The following is a 21,634-nucleotide window of genomic DNA, read 5'->3' as shown; positions in this document are numbered from 1 at the left end:
GTTATATAGGAAAGTAGGATTAGAGAGGAAAGTTCCTTTTACTGTGTCAACCTCGTTAAAAAATGAATCAGTGAATCGAGGAAAGTTCCTTTTACTGTGTCAACCTCGTTAAAAAATGAATCAGTGTGTCCGAGGAAAGTTCCTTTTACTGTGTCAACCTCGTTAAAAAAAAATGAATCAGTGTGTCCGAGGAAAGTTCCTTTTACTGTGTCAACCTCGTTAAAAAATGAATCAGTTGATGAGGATAGTTCTTTTACTGAGTCAACCTCATTAAAAAATGAATCAGCTAGATTTTAGGATATGTAGATAGATTGTAGAAAGTAGGATTTTGAGGACAGTTCCTGTTACTGAGTCAACCTCGTTAAAAAATGAATCAGGTATGAGGATAGTTCTTTTCTTGTGTCAACCTCCTTAAAAATGAAACAACTCCCTTTTCAAGTTAAATATTGAAAGTAAACCTTCATTTCATCCAGCCGGTTGAATGCAATGAAGCCTGGGGGGCATGTACCTCGCTTTGCATCATTATGCTGGGGGCATGCGAAATTTTTGAGCATAGTTCCTTGTCTTGTGTCAAGCTCGTTAACAAATGAAACAAGGGTAGGTTAAGTAGGTAGATTCTAGATAGTAGTCATGAGCATAGTTCCTTGTCTTGTGTCAAGCTCATTAAAAAATGAATCAAGGATTTTAGAGCATAGTTCCTTGTCTTGTGTCAAGCTCGTTAAAAAATGAATCAAGGTTTTTAGAGTAAAGTTTTTGTTAGGTAGATTGTAGAAAGTAGTTATGAGCATAGTTCCTCGTCTTGTGTCAAGCTCACTAAAAAATGAAACAACTCCCACGAGTCTTTCCAAGATTTTGAAAGTAAAGCTTCATTCCATCCACCTCATTGAATGCAATGAAGCTTGGGGGGCATGTACCTTGATTTGCATCATTATGCCGGGGGCATGTGAACTTGTAACAAGCATAGTTTTTCGTTTCAAGCTTGTGTAAACATGAAACCGAATCCGAGCATAGTTCTTTTCCTGTGTCAAGCTCGTTAAAAAATGAAACAAATCCTCCTCTACTTGAGTCGAGAGATTGACTAGATCTCGTAAATGTTAAGTTGTATATTTAGGTTAGTTGTTTCGGTGTTTTGCATAATTTTCTTACAGTTTTAGGTCAAGTCTTTTAAATGATCTCGTCACTAAACCTTCATTTCATCCAAATGGTTGAATGAAATGAAGCTAGGGGGGCATGCACTCTAGCAGTTATGCTTAGGGGGCATCAAGCACAGTTTTATCTCTGTTTCAAGCTTGTGTAAAAATGAAACTACTCTGAAGCATAGTTTTTCTCTGTTTCAAGCTTTTGTAAAAATGAAACCTATCTCGAGTCAATTTCAGTTATTTTCAAGACTCGTTAAACTCATGAAAATACCGAGATTATTTTGCTATCTTTCATTCTCGTAAAACAAATGAAAACCATGAGTACATTTTTATCATTTTTTCGAACTCATTAAAATTTACGAAAAAGTGAAAACCATGAGTACATTTTTATCCCTTTTTCGAACTCGTTAAAACTTACGGAAAAGTGAAACCTTGGAGTTCTCTTTTAAGCCCTTTTCAGACTCTTAAAACATGAAAAGATTGCCGAGCATTTCTTTTACACTCGTTAAAACGGAATTAAAAGACGGTCCCCTTTTAGCTCTTTTCTGACCGCAAAATCAGGAAAAGATTACCGGGTTTTTGTCGTTTCAAACTCGATAAGGAAATAAAACGACATGTCCTTGATCGCTTTTTACTTTTCAGGTCAACGACACTATTATGAAAGTACTCCTTGGTCGCAAGATCAAGCGGTTCCCCCAGGTATTATTTTATACTTTTTCGGGCTTGAGGGACACAAATGTACGAAAAAGTTCAACGTGGAGTCTCCTTTAGTTTTTTCAGACTCTCTAAAATTGAAAACCGCCGAGTTTCTCCTATACTGGGCTCGTTAAACTTTTACAGTAGAGGACCTGTTCAATTACAAACAGGAACGAACCACTCCTTCCTAGGGTTCGAATTTAAACTAGGTTGGACTCGTCCGAAGGATGAGCTTATAATCAAGCATATGTTATCCTCCTCAAGCTTGTTAAAAATAAAGAGGTACTTGCCAGAAATGGTGGGGGAAAAGAGAGAAGAATGAACCTGTTTGTTACCTTTTGTCTCAAAAGAAACTTTATTACCACTCTTGAACACGACACTTTTCATTCACCTGGGTTGGGAAATCTTTTACCTCACAGTTGATCAAACCACTTTGAAAGTCTTTAACCAGGTTCCGGGGATTAACTTTGAGTTATTCGTCACCAAGCCATCTGTCGTGTCGTTATGTGTTCAAGAGGTCTGCAAGCAAAACTTTCATCTGCAAAATACTTGTCATCCATTTGACCATCCCTGAGTCAGTCCTTACAGCAACATTTCTTCAACTTGAACAATGATTTCGTGTTGTGGGCTTGCCTGCAACGGGTCGCTTTCTATCGACATCGACACATTATCTAGAAAGATGACTTAGGAATCGACAGTACCTTGAAGTCTGCATGCATCAATGGCAGGTTTCTCGCCTTTGACGTCAGTTTACATCATTGACTTTCGATCAAAGGATTCCGTGAAGTGTTCGACATCAAAACATCTATTCACATTTCACGGGTTGTGCTTGGTACTTTGAGAACCATTGACATTACTGGTGGTCTCTCTCACGCTTGTTAACAGTTTACATCATCGACTGGTAATCAAGTGGTTTCTAACATGTTCAACATCAAATCATTTAATCACATGGCTAGAATCGTACCAATTCGGGAAGTAGAAGTGAAGACCCTGGATCTAGTTTCTACCATCCAGGCTGCGAGGAGTTTTGTATTCATTATCTATGTAGACTAATCATAAACAGATGGCTGCGTCCATACTGTGTCTACAAAAGTCTATAAAAATGATGTACTGCAAGATCATTCCTGTATCAGAGTAGTTAGTCCATTAGTTAAAGTTTTGAATCTGAGTATGGGAATGCCTACCTCAGTGATGATATAATCTTATACATGTATTTTGTGTTGAAAATTGCAGGTTCCAACCAGGTCATCCACAAGACAATCCTTGAAATGATAAAGCGCTTCACCCTTCCTAGAATTACAAAACCCTAATCTATTCCAGGCTTCGCACTTTAGGGGGCAATCTGTTACACTAAAAAATGTCACCATGACTATTTACAGTTAGTATGGCTCAATCAACAGTCATGCTACCCTCTTAGGCAAGTCTTATGCCTCTGCTATCCATCTCAAACTCAAAGAAGAGAGAAAGTCTTGTAAAAAATGTGTTTATCTCTGGGGACGCAGGTTCTCTCAAGCCTTACCTGCGGGGACGCTCACAATGTTCACAAAGGCTGCGTCCTTGGACGCTCTGTATGTTAAGAGACAGGTGCGTCCTTCTGTAAAAGGCAAAATGCGCAAGTTTCATCTTAAAAAAGTTACTTGTGGTTACTTCTAGAACTTTCTAGAGGTCGGTTTGATGAAATGGATGCGCCTCCAGTTGGTTCATGTATCCCTATTAAGGAGGAACTTATCCCATCAATAAGGGAGCTATCCCACCCAAAGAGGGGGATTATCCCATTGATGGTGGACCTGAATAACCTCTTTACAGCACTATAAATAAAGGCATTGAGCCAGAGGGAGAAGAGGTTAAAAGCTATACATTTTCTTTGGGTAAATGCTGCAGGAATTAGGACTCCCATTTAGAACCTTGTGAGGAGAGATTGTCTTTGCTTGATTCTACTTGGAAGTGGGTGAGCTTTGTCAAAGTAGAGGAAAACCCTTGATGGACCCTGGGAGGAACTTGCACAACACCAAGGCCAGGTTGTAAGAGTTTCTTTGTTTCGTTATTAATACAAACTGGTTCATTTTTCTCAATAGCTTGTGTTAATGAGTTATTTCATGTGTTCCTTGGTCTGCATGTTGAATATATGTTTTATTATATGAGATGCAAGTGCTTGGTAATTGTTTGATTGTTTGTGGTTGCAGGAATTGATGTGAAGGAGGAGCTCATCCGGATCGGCAAGGACGGACTACAACAACAGCATTTTGGAATAAGGTAAGCCTAAACATTTGTAGTTTTCATGTTTTAAAAGGTGTATTTAGAGAAAGATCGCTCCATTTTGTCTTGTTTGTCGCTAGAGAGTTTAGACTCCTAGGGAGGTCAGTTGTGTCTGCACAAACGACTTTTTCCGCCATGACAGTGAGTGGTAGGCTTCCTTGTTGCCATAATTTTGCTTTCAATTCTTCTTGCCAACCTGAATGCCTTCTCCAATGGATCAGGTTCCCAAAGGTGAACCTCATGTTGGATGTTATCCTTTAAAGTCCCTATGAACACATCAATCCTATGCTCCTCTGGAATATCCTGATTCATTAGAGAAGGCATTCAGGTTAGCAAGAAAAATGGAAAGCAAAATTATGGCAACTAGGAAGCATACCATTCACAACTATAAAGACGGAAGTGTTGTTGCCCATAGTCTTCCACAACCTACAAGGTTGACACCACAACAATTGGAAGAGAAAAGAGCAAAAGGGCTTTGTTACAATTGTGATAGCAAATACACAAAAGGTCATAAGTGTGCTGAGAAGAAATTATTCTACATAGATTGTGAAGAGGAAGAAGAAAAGGAGCAAGAAAGGTCAAAAGAAGAGGATATATTCCAGGAACAAAGCCTAGATGAAGAACAAATAAATCCGACCATATCTTGTAAAGCATTGGCGAGAATTACCACTCCTCAAACCATCAAGATAGAAGGACAAATCAAGAAGAAAAAGGTAATAGTGTTGATTGATTCAGGAAGCACCCACAATTTTATTCATTGTAGGGTAGCAAAAGAATTGAATTGCTTCCTATATCCAGCACCAGAGTGTCAAGTGATGATTGCAAATGGAGGAACAATAAATTGTTCTGGAAAGTGCCATAATATCAAGCTATCCATGGGAGAATATGTATTGACTAGCCCAATGCTTTCCATTCCAATGGGAGGTGCTGATGTTGTACTAGGAGTCCAATGGCTACAATCCTTGGGTACAATAGCTTTTAATTTTCAAGAACTTTTCATGAAATTTTCTGTGGAAGGAAAGGAAGTTGAATTAAGGGGTATTGCAGGGAAACCAGGAAAGATAATCAGCTCTAATGGCATGACAAAGCTTCTAAAAAAGGAGCAAAGAGGTGTAATTGCACAATTATGTTCGCTAGATGTTTCCACATTGGAATCATCTATTTCTCCAGATCTCCAAAAAGTCCTGGACAATCATTCCAAGGTATTTGAGACTCCCAAAGGTCTCCCACCTATGCGTGATCATGATCATGCTATTCATCTGATTCCAGGAAGTGTTCCTCCAAACATCAGGCCGTACAGATATCCCTATGTCCAAAAAAGTGAAATTGAACGTATGGTTGCAGAAATGCTAGAGGCTGGTATAATTCAACCGAGTCAAAGTTCTTTCTCAGCTCCAGTAGTATTGGTGCACAAGAAGGATGGATCATGGCGCATGTGTCCAGATTATAGGGAGCTCAACAAGCTCACTATTAAAGATAAGTTCCCCATTCCTGTCATTGATGAATTACTAGATGAATTGCATGGATCAATTTACTTCACCAAGTTGGATCTTCGTTCGGGATATCATCAAATCAGAATGAAGATTGAAGACATTCCGAAAACAGCATTTAGAACTCATGAGGGTCATTATGAATTTTTGGTCATGCCTTTTGGCCTTACCAATGCACCTTCAACATTTCAAGGTTTGATGAATTCAATTTTCAAACCATTCCTTAGAAAATTTGTGTTAGTATTTTTTGATGATATACTAATCTACAGCAAGTCTTGGAAGGATCATGTTGAACATGTTGACAGGGTGCTACAACTATTGGAGGAGAAACAATTATATGCAAAAAGATCCAAATGTTTCTTTGGAGTCCAGGAGGTGGAATATTTGGGTCATATTGTATCTCATGAAGGAGTTAAGGTAGACCCTAACAAAATTAAAGCCATTAAGGAATGGAAAATCCCCACATCCATAAAGCATCTGCGAGGATTTCTTGGGTTGACAGGGTATTATCGCAAGTTTGTTAAGAATTATGGGAGAATAGCAGCACCTCTAACAACATTATTGAAGAAAGATTCATTTTCATGGACTCCGGAAGCAACAAAGGCCTTTAAACATCTTAAAGAGGCAATGTGCCAAGCACCGGTCTTAGCTACACCGGACTTCACAAAAACCTTTATTGTGGAATGTGATGCTTCAGGAAATGGAATTGGTGTTGTTCTAATGCAAGATGAAAGACCCATTGCTTTTGAAAGTCGTCCAATCAAGGGAAAGTTTTTAAGCAAAGCTATTTATGAGAAGGAAATGTTGGCAATACTCCATGCACTTAAGAAATGGCGACCCTACCTAATGGGAAGACACTTCAAGGTAAAAACAGATCATGATAGCCTTAAATACTTTTTAGAACAAAGATTATCCTCTGAAGAGCAACAAAAGTGGGTCACAAAGATGTTGGGTTATGACTTTGAAATCATCTACAAAAAAGGGAAGCAAAATGTGGTGGCAGATGCACTCTCAAGAAAGGATGAGGATGTGGAAGCATTGTTGTGTGCCATTTCTATTATCCAACCAGATTGGATAAACGAAGCAAAGGAGGAATGGAAGAATGACGAAGAAGTGTGGGCACTTATTCGAAAGCTACAACAAGATTCCAGTACTTCTGATACATTTAGCTGGCAAAATGATTCGTTATGGTACAAAGATCGCTTATACCTCTGTAAGAATTCCCAGCTAAAACAAAAGATTCTTATGGAATTGCACACTTCTCCCTTAGGAGGGCACTCAGGATTTTTAAAAACTTACCACAGGGTTAAGAAGGAATTTTTTTGGGATGGCCTTAAATCAGATATTCAAAAGTTTGTGGCGGAATGTTTGGTTTGCCAACAAAATAAAGTTGAAACAATTAAGACACCGGGTCTATTACAACCTTTATCCATTCCAAGCCAACGTTGGGAGGAGGTTTCAATGGATTTTATCACAGGTTTACCCAAGTCTGAGGGAAAGAGTGTCATCATGGTGGTAGTTGACAGACTTACCAAGTATGCACACTTTTGTGCATTATCACATCCATTTAAAGCCAGTACAGTTTCTACTGCATTTATGGAAACAGTTCAAAAGCTACATGGAAACCCAAAGATTATTGTAAGTGACAGAGATCCCATTTTCACTGGAAATTTTTGGACAAAATTATTTTCTTGTCTTGGTACTCAGTTAGCTCATAGCTCATCTTATCATCCTCAATCTGATGGGCAAACTGAGATAGTAAACAAATGTTTGGAAGGATATCTTCGTTGCTTTGTATCTGATAAACAGACACAATGGGTCAAATGGTTGCCTCTGGCTGAATGGTGGTATAACACTTCCTTCCATACAGCAACAAAAATGACCCCATTTATGGCACTTTATGGGTATCAACCACCATCCATCACATCATATTTAAGAGAAAATTCTAAGGTTCAGGCAGTGGAACATCACATCGAACATCAACAACAAGTCCTCCAACTCTTAAAGGATAACCTCGTGTTGGCACAAAATAGAATGAAACAACAGGCAGATCAACATCGCAGTGAAAGAAGTTTTGATGTAGGTGATTGGGTATTCCTACGGCTACAACCATATAAGCAAATGTCCCTAAAGCAAGCTAAGAAGGATAATAAATTATCACCAAAGTATTATGGTCCGTACAAGGTGTTGCAAAAGATTGGTACTATGGCATACAAATTGGAGCTTCCTGCAGCTTCTCGATTGCACCCAGTTTTCCATGTTTCATGTTTAAAGAAGGTTATAGGCGACAAGCTCCCAGTTCAAACAATATTGCCAGAACTTGACGAGGAAGGAAAAATTATATTGGAACCGGAAGCAGTCACAGAAACAAGAACTCGACAGCTACGAAATCGATCAATTTCAGAGTATCTTATCAAGTGGAAGAACTTATCTGCTGAAGATTCCACATGGGAGGATGAAAATTTTATGCAGAAGTATCCAGAACTACTCAAGCGTTGAGGACAACACTTTTTTGAAGGAGAGGGGCATGTTGGGTCCCTATAATACTAGTGATTACCCCATTACTATTGTAGTTATACCACTTATTTATATTGTTGTGCCCCTATTACCCCCATATTGTTATTTCTGTGCCCCATAGAATCCCTCTATTGTTATTTTTGTGGCTTTATATTATTATTGTTAGGTCGGCTGGATTATATTGTGACTCCTTAGACTCCTATATATAGAAAGGAGGTTTTGTCATTTGTATCATCCAAGAATTGTTCATTTATGTAATGTAAAGGAGGTTGCCCCCTCGAAGAGGCTGAATTCTAAGGCGTTGATCTATCTTTTCTATCTTTTCTTGAGCTGGTTTCATAACAGCTCCATCATTGAACCCTTTTGTTTGAGATTTATCAATTGGCTAAAAAAGGTGTTTCTTTTTGTATCCTCCTAATGTGTTATCATTTCTTCTGTAAAAATTGTCCAAGTGACAATTTTTTTATGAGAGAAAAGCCATCGATACCATAAAAGTTGATTTGGTTCCAAATATAAAGTTGCAATGTGTACCTTTTGTGTGTTTTGCACATTATGGAGATCGAAATATTTCTCCATCTGTAGTATCCATGTTACGGGATCCTTGCCATCAAACTTCCTCATACCGATATTTGGAACATAGTGGGTCTTCAATCCAATGTTAGAGTCTATGAAATCATGATTATTATTTCTTTTGTTCTCATCATGAGTTTCCTTTACTACCCCTTTGCCATTAGTAAGCATTTGTTGTAGCGACTTTGTCAAATCTATCTTCAAATCTTCCATGTTGCCTTTAAGATTTTCTTCTATACCATCCATCTTAGCTTCCATGCCATCCATATTAGCTTCCACATCATTTATCTTAGCTTCTACACCATTCATCTTAGCTTCCATGCCATTCATCTTACCTTCCATTCCTTTCTTTAATCCATCCATCTTAGCTTCTGTTACTTTTTGTGAGAGTGAAAATTGTTGCACTTGGTCTCGTAATTTTGATATATCATGTTGCATTTCTTCCTCTTCTTCATGAGTCATGGTAGATATTTCAGGTTTCTTACTAGGTGTTTCCATTTTATTTCTTTGGGGCATCAATTAATGATAATTATGCCTCACTATCCCCTTTGAATCACTTCAAATTAATTTTTCAAACCAAACTTATGCAAATTTATTACAAAAAAAAAACATACACACCTTTTTTTGCTTTGTAGGAGATCAATATTGAATCTATTGTATCTCTGCAATTTCAGATCTCCAAAGTCTAAAATTGCGACCTATGGTAGCACTCTACGTCCTCTTTCCAACACCACCAGTTTGATCAAAATTGGGTTCTCCAAGAAAAAGTTATGCCCAATCTCCCAAGATGACCTGATTATATACTTTTTCAGTAGAGCTAACTTGTACTAAGTGCCACGTGTTATTGTTTCTACCTTCAAACCTAAACACAATACACAAAAAACTACAATCCGTCCTCTTTCTGTAACTTCATACAAAATTTCAATCTGATGCTCAGAGTGAAAGGTATGATGATTTCCCAAGGTCACATGTTTGGGATGTAATTCGGGGGCCTGCAAAAACCCTAACTTTCTTGGATCATATCTCTGAAAATATAGTGAGAAAATATCTGAAATTTGGACTCGAGGTTCATCAAGATTTTCGCTCAAATGGATTTTAATTTCCGCTTCTGAAACATCATATAAAAAACGTTATAGCGAAAATTCCACAATGACCTGTTTGGAGCAGAGAAACCCTATAATCCAATGCTCTAATACCAAATGTTATGCAACCAACTCATAAAATAGAAGAAAAGATAGATCAACGACTTCAAAATCAGCCTCTTCGAGGGGGAACCTCCTTTACATTACACAAATGAACAATGCTTGGATGATACAAATGACAAAACCCCCTTTCTATATATAGGAGTCTAAGGGGTCACAATATAATCAAAGCTGACATAACAAGAATAATATAAGGGCACAACAATAACAATAGTGAGCTTCTATGGGGCACACTAATAACAATATGGGGACAATAGGGTCACAACAATAATAATAAAGGTTACAATGACAATAGTAATGGGTGAATTACTAGTATTATGGAGACCTAACATAGCCATGGTGTGATGGGATTGTTTTCTCAGTTTTAAGCTTGGGAATTTCTGGATGGTTTCGGAATCCGAGGTGGAGGTGGTCTCAGGAAAATTCCAAAGGCCTAGGAATCTCGTGACCAATTTTGGCAGGATACACAACAAATCCTGAGGGAGGATTCTCAGTTTAGGGCATAGTGATCCAGTGTGGATTTTAGTAAAGCCTGAGAGACTGGTGTCTCGGTTTAGGGCCTAGTGATTCAGTGTGGATTGCGGTAAATCCTAAGAGACAAGGAGACGAAAAAATCCTCAAGGATAGTGATGGAGCCTGGAGGTATTCCTAGCTTGGTTTGGTTTTGTGATCTTGGTTTTGGTTTTGGTGAGATCATGGTTTGATGAGGGTGGAGGTGGTTTAACCTATGGATTCCCTTCATTTTTTCTAGATTGGTTTATCCATGAGGTCCCACATTAATGCTTGGAATATGGCACGGGGGTGATTGGCTGAAAGAAAGATAGGGTTCAGCCATATCTATGGGCAGGTGGTACATGAAAGTCCCGAGCCTAGTCGGATTTGCATATGTTTAGTAAACGATAAGTTCTCTTTCTTTTATACTTATTAATATTTGGATTTAATGGTTGTTATCTCACTGTTATCTTCATCGTTTAATGTTGGTTATAAGCATGGTTATATGATTGGTGATTGTCATGCTTATTTCATCTATTTACTTTTAACTAAAAGGATAATGGATGCAAAACCTAATTGATGTTAAAACAATTAAGGGATGAGGGTGGTGATCCTTCTAGTCAAGTATCATATGATTTATCAGTCTTTTATACTCTGTCTTATATTCATTTCCTGTAGATTGCATTGATTTCAAGTGTTTGAAAAAATGTTAGTCCTGGTTGGGGATGGTCAGGCTTAGTCCTGGAGTCAGTTTATGATTTATAAGACTTGTTATTATGTAAATCGTGGATTTTGGAAGTTTCATAGAATTTGGGCAATGATCTAAGCTCTGGGACTGAAATGGTGGCTCAAATCTCGGGTACGCTAGCACAAAACTGAGAAAAATAGTCCCTAGATGATGGCATGGCATGTTGTGGGAGTTTCCATAGCCCTCTGGACATTGACATCCCCATAACATGGGAGAGTCCGGGGGTTAATTGGTCAAAAACTCAGTGGGACACAGGGGTTGGTTACTTGAGAGGTTGGGATGGTTCCTGAGGGCCTTGTTGCTAAGGTGGAAGGTCTGTATGGTGTGTTTATGTTAGTTCCACTTCCTTAAGGTGGCTTAGGAGGTTGAATCATATTATTATAACTTCTCGTCACATGTTTACCCCTGTTGGCCAGTTACTTGGGAGGGTGTTACAGAGTGGTATCAGAGCATGGCTCACTCCTCAGACTAGATGGGTGGTGTGTTGGTCATGCATTCATGTCGGTTTCATATGTGTTCCTTATGCTTGCATGTGCTAGTTTCATTTCCATGGTGTTGGTCATGGTTGTAGTGATGTCACCATGTGAAGGGTGATGGTGTTGTTGTGGAATGTGACGTCATGAGTGTATGGTTGCATATGCACTTGTTATGCATGTCAGTGGTTATGTGTTGTTATGCATGCATTATCATAATTATGGTTATGCATGTATGGTAGGTCAAACATGCATTGTGAAGTCATTGTATGCAATTATGTCATCATGATGATATTGGTATGTTATGATGCTAATGTGTTCGTTGTTGGCCCTCAATTTTGACTATTTTTCACCATGCATTTTCCATATTTCTATCATCCCTTACCATCATACCATGGTAATTTTCCCATATTTTTTCCTCTTATTTCACTTTAAGGTAAAATAATTATGTCTTTTAAATTTTAGAATTTTTAGTAAAAATTTGGTATTAAAAATTATTTTGACTAGAACAGAATTTCTCGTAATGGCTCCATTGAAGTCATATGTGCAGGACACCTAGGTGGAAACTGAAGATATATTCAAGAAGTATGGGAACCAAGGATGGACAGACTCCTATTGGCACAGTCCAAATGAGTCCGAACATGCCTGGTCAATGCTAGTCAAACTTGACCAATCACCCAGAAATCCCTAAATAAAGGGACAGTTTTGTGATTTAGTGGGATTCTACCATATTTTGTGTAGCAAAAGGGATGAGTTCGACCTGATTAGATGGATTAGGACTCTCATAGGTTGTTACAACTATTTTAGTTGAGTTTGTTATATTTTTGGTTTAGTTAAGCACAATTATTCAACAACTATGAACATATATTATGACTATTGAGACTTCTTTACTTCAAATATAATTTGAAGAACTTGTCTTCCATTTTCTTGTTGTTCTTGTTGTGGAATGTGATTACTGAAATATAGTAGCTGATAGTTTCAAGTGTACCAAGCAAGGATGGAGGGTCCACATTCTGAGCTAAGTACACTACAATGTAATTTTGTGCATAATTGTGAATATTTAGATTGTTGTTTTCTTTATAGTTTCTTGTGAATATTTTCTGAATAGATTCATTATATGCCATGTTCATTTATGCTTTTTAATGATTTCCTTTCAGTAATTGATTTTAAGCAGGGAAGATCAACCAAGGCATCTAAGTTAGATCCTCTTCCTTCTATATTAAGAGTTGAACTGGAAATTGTGTTTATGAATTTTTACTGCTTTGGTTAGGATATGTTTTATGGTGAAACTGATCTTGTTGGAATAGGAATAATGAAGAAGGACAACCAAGACCTCTAAGTTAGAGACCTATTTCTTGTTGGCTATGCTCCATAAAGGTTCATTGCACTCTTGTTTTTTTTAGACCAGAATTTTAATGCTTTCTTTTCAATAATTTATATTTGTAATATGCATTTCATTTATTTTCATTTAAACAACTACTTCCTACACTAGTTTAATATAAGATTCCATAAACTTTGTTTTTCTTCTAAGTCTACCAACCCAGATTGATAAGTAAAATACATGTTTTAATTTACTTAGTAAATTGAACTAACATTTTTGGTGCCTGCTAAAAACACACTTTGTGTTTTTTTCTATCTTCCCCCTTGCTTATTTGGAGACTTGTCCTCAAGTATGTAGAAGACATTCTGCAAAAATTAGTTTGAAAACATAAAAACAAAATGGAATTCATATTAGTCAAGCAAGTTGGTTTTCTATTATGAGTTTGTGTTTGTAATATGCAAGGAACCTATATTTTCACAACCAAACATTTTTTATTTTTTAGTTTTTTCTCTTTTTTTTTTAACTTTTTTTTTGTGTCTTCCTCTATATATATATATAGAGAGAGAGAGAGAGAGAGAACAAATAATAAAAAAAAAAATGTTTGGCTATGAAAATCCAAGTTCCTGGCACAGTACAAACACAAATTCATAATAGAAAACCAACTTGCTTGGCTAATATGAATTCCGTTTTGTTTTTAGTTTTTCAAACTAATTTTTGCCTAATGTCTTCTCTAGACTTGAGGACAAGTCTCCAAATAAGAAAAGGGGGAGATAGAAAAAAAAAACAAACAAAGTGTGTTTTTAGCATAAACTATCAATAAAATGGAAGAACGATTCAATAAACTGCTCAAATTCATATGGAAGCAACTTAGAATGTAAAGGACCTAAACATGAAGCAAAAGCACATGAGAAAAATTACAGTGGGGACATGAAAATTCAACATCAAATCTTTCAGAAGGGACCTGAATACGAGCAACATTTCAGAAGGACCTGTCAAAGATTTTTGCTTAAAGGGTTAAACATAAAAATTCTATCAGAATGAACCTATATAAAAAGAATAACTATTCAAGTTCATCATCAAAAGGGACTTTTACTTAATCAAGTTTACTATTCAAATTCATCATAAGGGACCTATATTCATTCAATATTCATTATTAAAGATCATCATCAATTGAAGGAGCTACTTAATCAAGGAAAGTATTGTAAGTTATAAATTTATTTTTAATACCTTTGATTTAGAAAAGAACCCTTAACTTAGAGACTAATTAAATATTAATGTATAAGAGTGCAAACCCTTCCTTCAATGTATATTTTCTCTATCATAAAACCCTATATCCCTCTTTCATAAAAATCATACACCCTACTACCTGTTCAAGTCATGTCCCTTTACCTACAAATCTTCTCTGCAAAACAAACAAGCATGGGTTAGTGTCATAAAAGAAGAATAAAAGTGAATGATGCATGGTTCAATGATGTATTTACATGATCTAAAATAATTTTCTTTTACTCTATTCATGGACTTGAAATGACCTTGAAATGGTCATTTCAAAGAGCTACCTTAAAGAGTAATAAATGTATCATGAAAAGAAAAAATATGAGCATCATGAAAAGTAAAACATGTATCAACTCTAAAGGACAAAGGGGAGGAATAAATTATGACCAAAAGGACTTGAACAACCAATAAATGGATATGCAATGAAAGAGAATGAACATAAATGAAATATATGCAATGGTGAACTATATGCAATGATGAAATATATCAATGGTGAAATATGCAATGGTGGGCACATATAATTCAAAAATTTTCAAAAAAATATATGGTGCAAACACAAACTATAAGGAAAATTGATTTCAAAATCGATTTGATGCATATGAATGATGCAAAGGAATGGTAATACAAAACGACAAAAAAAGGAGAAAGACATGTGTTTTCCACAGTTGAGAAGATTCAAAACCTTACCTAATCAAACATCTATGCATAGGAAAGAGAAGCGTTCATGCAAACATAGAGAGAAAACAGTCCAACACCTTCACGTAGAGGGAAGAAATGAATTCATCATCTACACAGAAGAGAGTAGCGATCAAAAAACACGGAGGGCACCTTCACGCAGGGAAAAGAAGGAACTCAACAGGAGTATTTCACCTCGGCTCAGGTAGGGAATGCAACCCTTTGAAATGGAAACAAAGGAATAGGGTATATGTAGGTTTTAATGCCAAAAACCTCGACAAAGAGCCAAAAGAGAATGATGTGTCCTATTAATGATAACCTCTCCAACTAAAACGTTGAAATCTCCATTCAAATCCGGTGAAATTCACACAGACAGCAAGTCAAGTTTGAATAAGAATGAAATGCAATTAGTTCGGGTTTTTAAGTGATATCTAAAGTCTGAAGATTTGCATTTAAATAACTAGCAGTATAGGTAACAAAAAAACTCTAATTAACAATGTGACAAACTCCAATTAACAATGTGATAAACTCCAAGCAAGGGAAATATTGGTGGCAAATCTGAGTTCTCAACTATGTAGTGGCATCAAAGGTCTGTGTTTAAGCTACAGGTATGTGAAACAAGTCCAGTTAACCTCAGACGACTCTGAAATGCATGGTGATCATTGTAGAAGCACCCAGAAAATTGTCTTCCTTCTAAAAATCGACTTCTAAACAGGCAGTGAATGAATGAGTGCATGTAATTGTTAACTTGAGCATTCTTCATTTCAATTTCTCCAGCATTCAATTTCTAAGGAGACAGAGAGGGTTAATTTGAAAAAATTGTTCATTTCCAGAATTCAATTTTGATTTCTGAGGAAACAGAGAGGGTTAATTTGAAAGAAATTCTTCATTTCCAGAATTCGATCTCCATTTCTGAGGAGACAAAGAGGGTTAATTTGAAATAAATTGTTCATTAATTTCCAGAATTTGATTTCTGAAATAAGTATCGTGTTGATTTTAAAAGTTGAATTCAGAGAAGGTTAAAATCAAACTTGTAGGTGTCCATAATTCAATTATAAAAAAGGGTAGTGATCAGAAGATTATTCTGAGAAGAATTTTGACAGGGTATTTTCTAGAAAGGGTGTTTTCAAAGCATTAAAATTAAGTCATCTCTCAACAAGCAGCAAAAACAAAGATGAAATTTTAGAATATTTTTCTTTTTCCCTCATCACAGTGAGTATCCAACAGTCTAGATCAAGCCTTGGTAAGTCTTGTGTCATTTGAAAGAAAATTTCATTTTTACATCCACCAAGAAATATCTTTATCCTCTAACATAAATATAATTTCTCTGTTGCAAACGATTTTTTATTAAAAACACAGAGATATTATTATGCCATGAGATTATTTATAGTCGAAGGTTATTTTATTTATTATAGAAAACAAAAGGAACAAGAGCACCCATATTTCAATATGGGGAGTAGAATTGAATCCAATGGATTTCAATTGGGAAAATGGCATAAAGAAACCAGAAAAAAAACTCTATCAAGCGGGGCTATTAGAATTTCTAAGAAAAAATTAATGGGCACAATGGAAAAGTCACAGAGGAGTTTGTAGCTAACTTTGACAATGAAAAAACTAGAGTATGATATATTCTTGTTCCTATTACTCTAGAATATGTTTCTCAAGCCACAAATTTGCCACTAACAGGAGAAGAATACCACAAGGAGTAGCATTTTAGAGAGAAAGGGTGGAATTTCTTCTTATAAAAACGAAGGAAGGGAACATTTGATAAAACTAAAGGAATTCCTAGGGATTGGATAAGAGAACCTTGGGCAGAATTATCCCTTATTACACAAAAATACTTTACATATGATGGGAGATATAGTATTTTACACTTATATCACATCAAATTTCTCCAACACATTAAAGGTGAAAATATGGAACTCAACAGGAGTATTGCACCTCGGCTCAGGTAGGTAATGCAACCCTTTGAAATGGAAATAGAGGAATAAGGTATACGTAGGTTTTAATGCCAAAAATCTCGACAAAGAGCCAAAAGAGAATGATGTGTTTCATTAATGATAACCCCGCCAACTAAAACATTGAAATCTCCATTCAAATCCCGTGAAATTCGCAGAGACAACAAGTCAAGTTTGAATAGGAATGAAATGAAATTAGTTCGGGTTTTTAAGTGATATCCAAGGTCTAAAGATTTGCATTTAAATAACTGGAAGTATAGGTAACAAACAAACTCCAATTAACAATGTGACAAACTCCAAGCAAGGCAAACATTGGTGGAAAATCTGAGTTCTCAATTGTGTAGTGGCATCAAAGGTCTGCGTTCAAGCTATAGGTGTGTGAAACAAGTCCAGTTAACCTCAGACAACTCTGAAATGCATGGTGACTGTTGTAGAAGCACCCAGAAAAATTTTTTCCTTCTAAAAATCGACTTCTAAACAGGCAGTGAATGAATGAGTGCATGTAGTGGTTAATTTGAGCATTCTTAGGCATTTTGATTTCTCCAGCATTCGATTTCTGAGGAGACAGAGAGGGTTAATTTGAAAAAATTGTTCATTTCCAGAATTCGATTTCAAAGTCTGAGGAGACGGAGAGGGTTAATTTGGAAAAACATGTTCATTTCCAGAATTTGATTTCGATTTCTGAGGAGACAGAGAGGGTTAATTTGAAAGAAATTGTTCATTTCCAGAATTCGATTTTGATTTCTGAGGAGACAGAGAGGGTTAATTTGAAATAAATTGTTCATTAATTTCCAGAATTCGATTTTTGAAATAAGTATGGTGTTGATTTTAAAATTTGAAGGCAGAGAAGGTTAAAATCAAACCTGTAGGTGTCCAGAACTCAATTATAAAGAAGAGTAGTGATCAGAAGATTGTTCTCAGAAGAATTTTGACAGGGTATTTTCCAGAAAGGGTGTTTTCAAAGCATTAAAATAAAGCCTTCTCTCAACAAGCAGCAAAAACAGAGGTGAAATTTTAGAATATTTTTCTTTTTCTCTCATCACAGTGAGTATCCAATAGTCTAGGTCAAGCCTTGGTAAGTAACACTCTTGTGTCATTTGAAAGAAAATTTTGTTTTTACATCCACCAAGAAATATCTTTCTCCTCTAGCATAAATATAATTTCTTTGTTGCAAACAATTTTTTATTAAAAACACAGAGATATTATTATGCCAAGAGATTTTTTTTTCCCATGGAAAAAGTCGCAATTTCTTTATTGATATGAAACTGCATTTTGCAAATGCATTGCATATACAATATTCAGGCCTGAGCCTGTCCATAACCAAAACCATTTCAACCTATGTTCCACCTCATGTGTGAGGCTTTCAATTAAAAGACTATGAAAATATTATGAAGCTCTTCGCAGAGAGCCTTACTGTGCTGTAAGATAAGGAAATAAACAGTAAATATTTACATATGGTCATTCAAACTATGGATCCAAAAGTGCAAAAAGCAAAACCTGTTGGAGATTGATCATATGCCAGGTTCTATAAATGGCCTATGGTAGTACTGATAGGTGTTTTTGTCTCTTTCCTCCACGATCAACCAAGAAGTGTCATCCCTGTGTGCAGCCTCCTTGGATAAGATGTCAACAGCTGTGTTGCGTTCCCTGTAAATGTGATGACATGAGAAGACGTCAAAATATGTTATGAGTCTGTGAGTTTCATCCAAAATATGCTTTAGAGAGTATGCATTGCATTGTGATTTTTTGTTTATCCAGTTGCATATGATTTTTTAGTCTCCAAATAGTTGTAAATGAAGGCAGTTTTTGGACAAAGCAAATAAGATGAGGTTTTTGGCTGTTGTTGGCCCTTAGTTTTGGTCTATTTTTTCTTAAGGAAACTTACTTAATCCTTATATTTACCATCCATTTTCCATCACATCCATCTCATTTTGATGTATTTTATGCATATTTAGGTGTTTAATTTTAATTTTGCAATTTCTATAAGTTTTTATGAAAATTGAGTTTCAAGTGCAATTTTGGACTGAATCAGAAATTCCCATAATAGCTATATGGATGACATGTTTGCAGGACACTTGGGCTCGAGTTGGATGCATGAATGGAAAGCTTGGGAACTAGGACTAAGCTAACTCCACTTGGTTCGGTCAAAACAAGCTTTATTAGGCCCGGTCAAGGCTGGTCAAACATGACTAGTCACCAGAAAATCCCTAGGAAATAGGGCAGTTTTGAGATTTTATGGGATTGACCATATTTCTTGGGATGAATTGGATGAGTTCGACCTAGATAGGTGGATATGAGTAGATATGAGTGTTAGAGATAATATATATCAGTTTGTTTCACAAAACCTCTATTTAAAGCCAAGACTTTGATGGCTTATGTATGTAACTTTTGTATAATTTTATGCTGAGACACTTTGGAGTTGGAGGCTAATTTGAAGAACCTGTTTCATTTCAAATTGTTGTTCATGCTTGGTTGATTTACTGAAGTTGTTGTAGCTGAGATTTCTTCAAGTGTGCAAGGCAAGGGTGGAGGTCCCCCACACCAAGCTAAGTGCACATCTTGGTTCAATTTTCATAGTTTTCATAGATTAGTTCTTGTTTCAAATGTATTTAGATGTGTGATGATTGCTGAATGAATATTGGTTTAATTCTAATCTACATATGAAGGGACAAACAAGAATTTAAGTTAAATTCCCCTTCTATTTGATCTTGAACTAAAACTGAATTTCATTCTCCATTTCTTATTTGAAGTTATTTCTGCATTTCTGGTTTGAAGCAATGGTGATTGTGATATAGTAGGATTGTGAAGAAGGACAATCTGGACCTCCTTAGTTAGGAGCCTCTTCTTTTACATCTTCTGCATCATAAACCATTGTTAATTAGTGCTCTTATATTTATCTTCATGAAAGTAGTATTGTAGGGAAGGACAACCTGGTTCTCCTAAGTTAGGAGCCTCTTCCCTCATATATTACATAAATGAATTAGAAATTGTTAAAATAGGTTTATATTTGTAATATATACTTCTTTAAATCTTCAAATTTTATCTTCTAAGCTTGATTATATTTGATATCCACATATAGTGGACTTGCCTCCAAGTTTTACAAACCTGGATTGATAATTAAATACTTGTGTTAATTTATGTTAATAAATTATCCCAACAGCCACAATGAGCTTTGCACAGTTGTTTGTCCCCCTTCCCAGTCCCATTTTAATTTTATAGACATGTGCTTCAGATAGATGAAGTATGGCCCCCCTCCACAACCAACCTCTTGAGTTGATCCATCAAAATAAGCCCATGGATGAGCTGAATTGATAACTTTCGGTGTAATATTCCTATGGGTCGGTTGATCGTCCTCTTCGGGGATGGAGCTGTAGTCAGCTAGTAGTCTGGTAGTAATAGAGGGCCAGTGGGGGAGTTTTTGAAGGAATATGGTTTGGTTCCTGGAAATCCAGATGGCCCAACTAATAAGGAGCGGGATGTTCTTTTGTCTGACAGAGGTAGTGGAGCACTAGTTATTCCATGCTTCTGTGGGATGAGAGCCCTGCCATTTCTTTGCGGAGGAGTGTTGGAAATAATACTGAGGGGGGGGGGTGAATCAGTATTATCACATTAATAAAACTTTTTCATTTCCATAATCAGATTCATATATGCTACTTTCACAACTTCTTATGATTTAGTTAATTGATCTTCAATGAGTGCATTAGAACATTATCAACCATATTATCAGTTAACAGATGCAGTAACATGGAGTAGATCATCACACATAAGGCACATACATGAACACCATGATATAAGGTGGAAACCAAATGCGGGAGAAAACCACCTACTGCAAGTCATCTCAATCTTCTTCTTAATAAGAAAATCCTTTTACAATATTTTGTACTGGTGCAGTCTTATACCAGTACGGGAGCTACAACCCCCATTGCTCTTGTACTAGCCGATCCATTTACTAGTACGCAGGCTACTACCTGCTACAATGCTCCAAAGATTTCCTTTAGTTCTTGTACTAGCTTAGATACTAGTACGTAGGTGCTGACCTACAATCTTCTCTCCTCCAGGTACCACGTTTCATCAATTTTCAGACTGGATACACTGAAGCACAACACATAATCTGAAAGGCCACATTTCATCCAATTTTCATACTGGGCCCAACAACATTGAAGCTCATAATCAAACAACCTTCTGAATTACCCAAGCACTAGATCAATACATATACAAGTGAGTCATTAATCAGATCTAGTCCATCAGATCACATAAAATGAGTCAATAAGAACCTGATCCACTCATCCATCAATGTATAAACATTTAATCAATCACTACTGTTATCAGAACTTAATACCAGAAACCAGACATTACTTCAAAACCCAGAACACAACAATAATAAACAGGGGCAGCTAAATAGATTTCATGAGAAGTACGCAGCTTCACCCATAGAACCCCTGCGTAGAAGTACGCACTGTTTCCAACTGCGTTCCTGCGTACCCACGCACTGTGCCTCACTGACTTCCTGCGTACCTGCGCTCTGTGTCCAATGAACTGCCTGCGCACCTCCGCATCTGCAGCGCTTCTGGGCCTGCGTATCTGCGCACCTTTCTTTCACTGTACTTGTGTACCTGCGGGTATAGATAATTTCAAGACTTCAAGAATAACCCAGACTGTCAGATCTACAAATCTGAACATGCACCGAGGAGATATCAACCCATTAGTAGATCCGACTTGTAATTCTCATGTTTCTCCTTGATATTGATTCAACTCTCTCTCACAAACCGATTACAAGAATTTCAGATCAAGCTCCTCTTAAGATCTTCTAATTTCACAAGTGTAT

Source organism: Pinus tabuliformis, chromosome 7 (genome assembly GCF_031772625.1).
Source record: "Pinus tabuliformis cultivar Carrire ecotype Pingquan chromosome 7, CPIR1, whole genome shotgun sequence".
In the NCBI taxonomy this organism is placed as follows: domain Eukaryota; kingdom Viridiplantae; phylum Streptophyta; class Pinopsida; order Pinales; family Pinaceae; genus Pinus; species Pinus tabuliformis.
Note: the sequence above shows the minus strand (reverse complement) of the source record.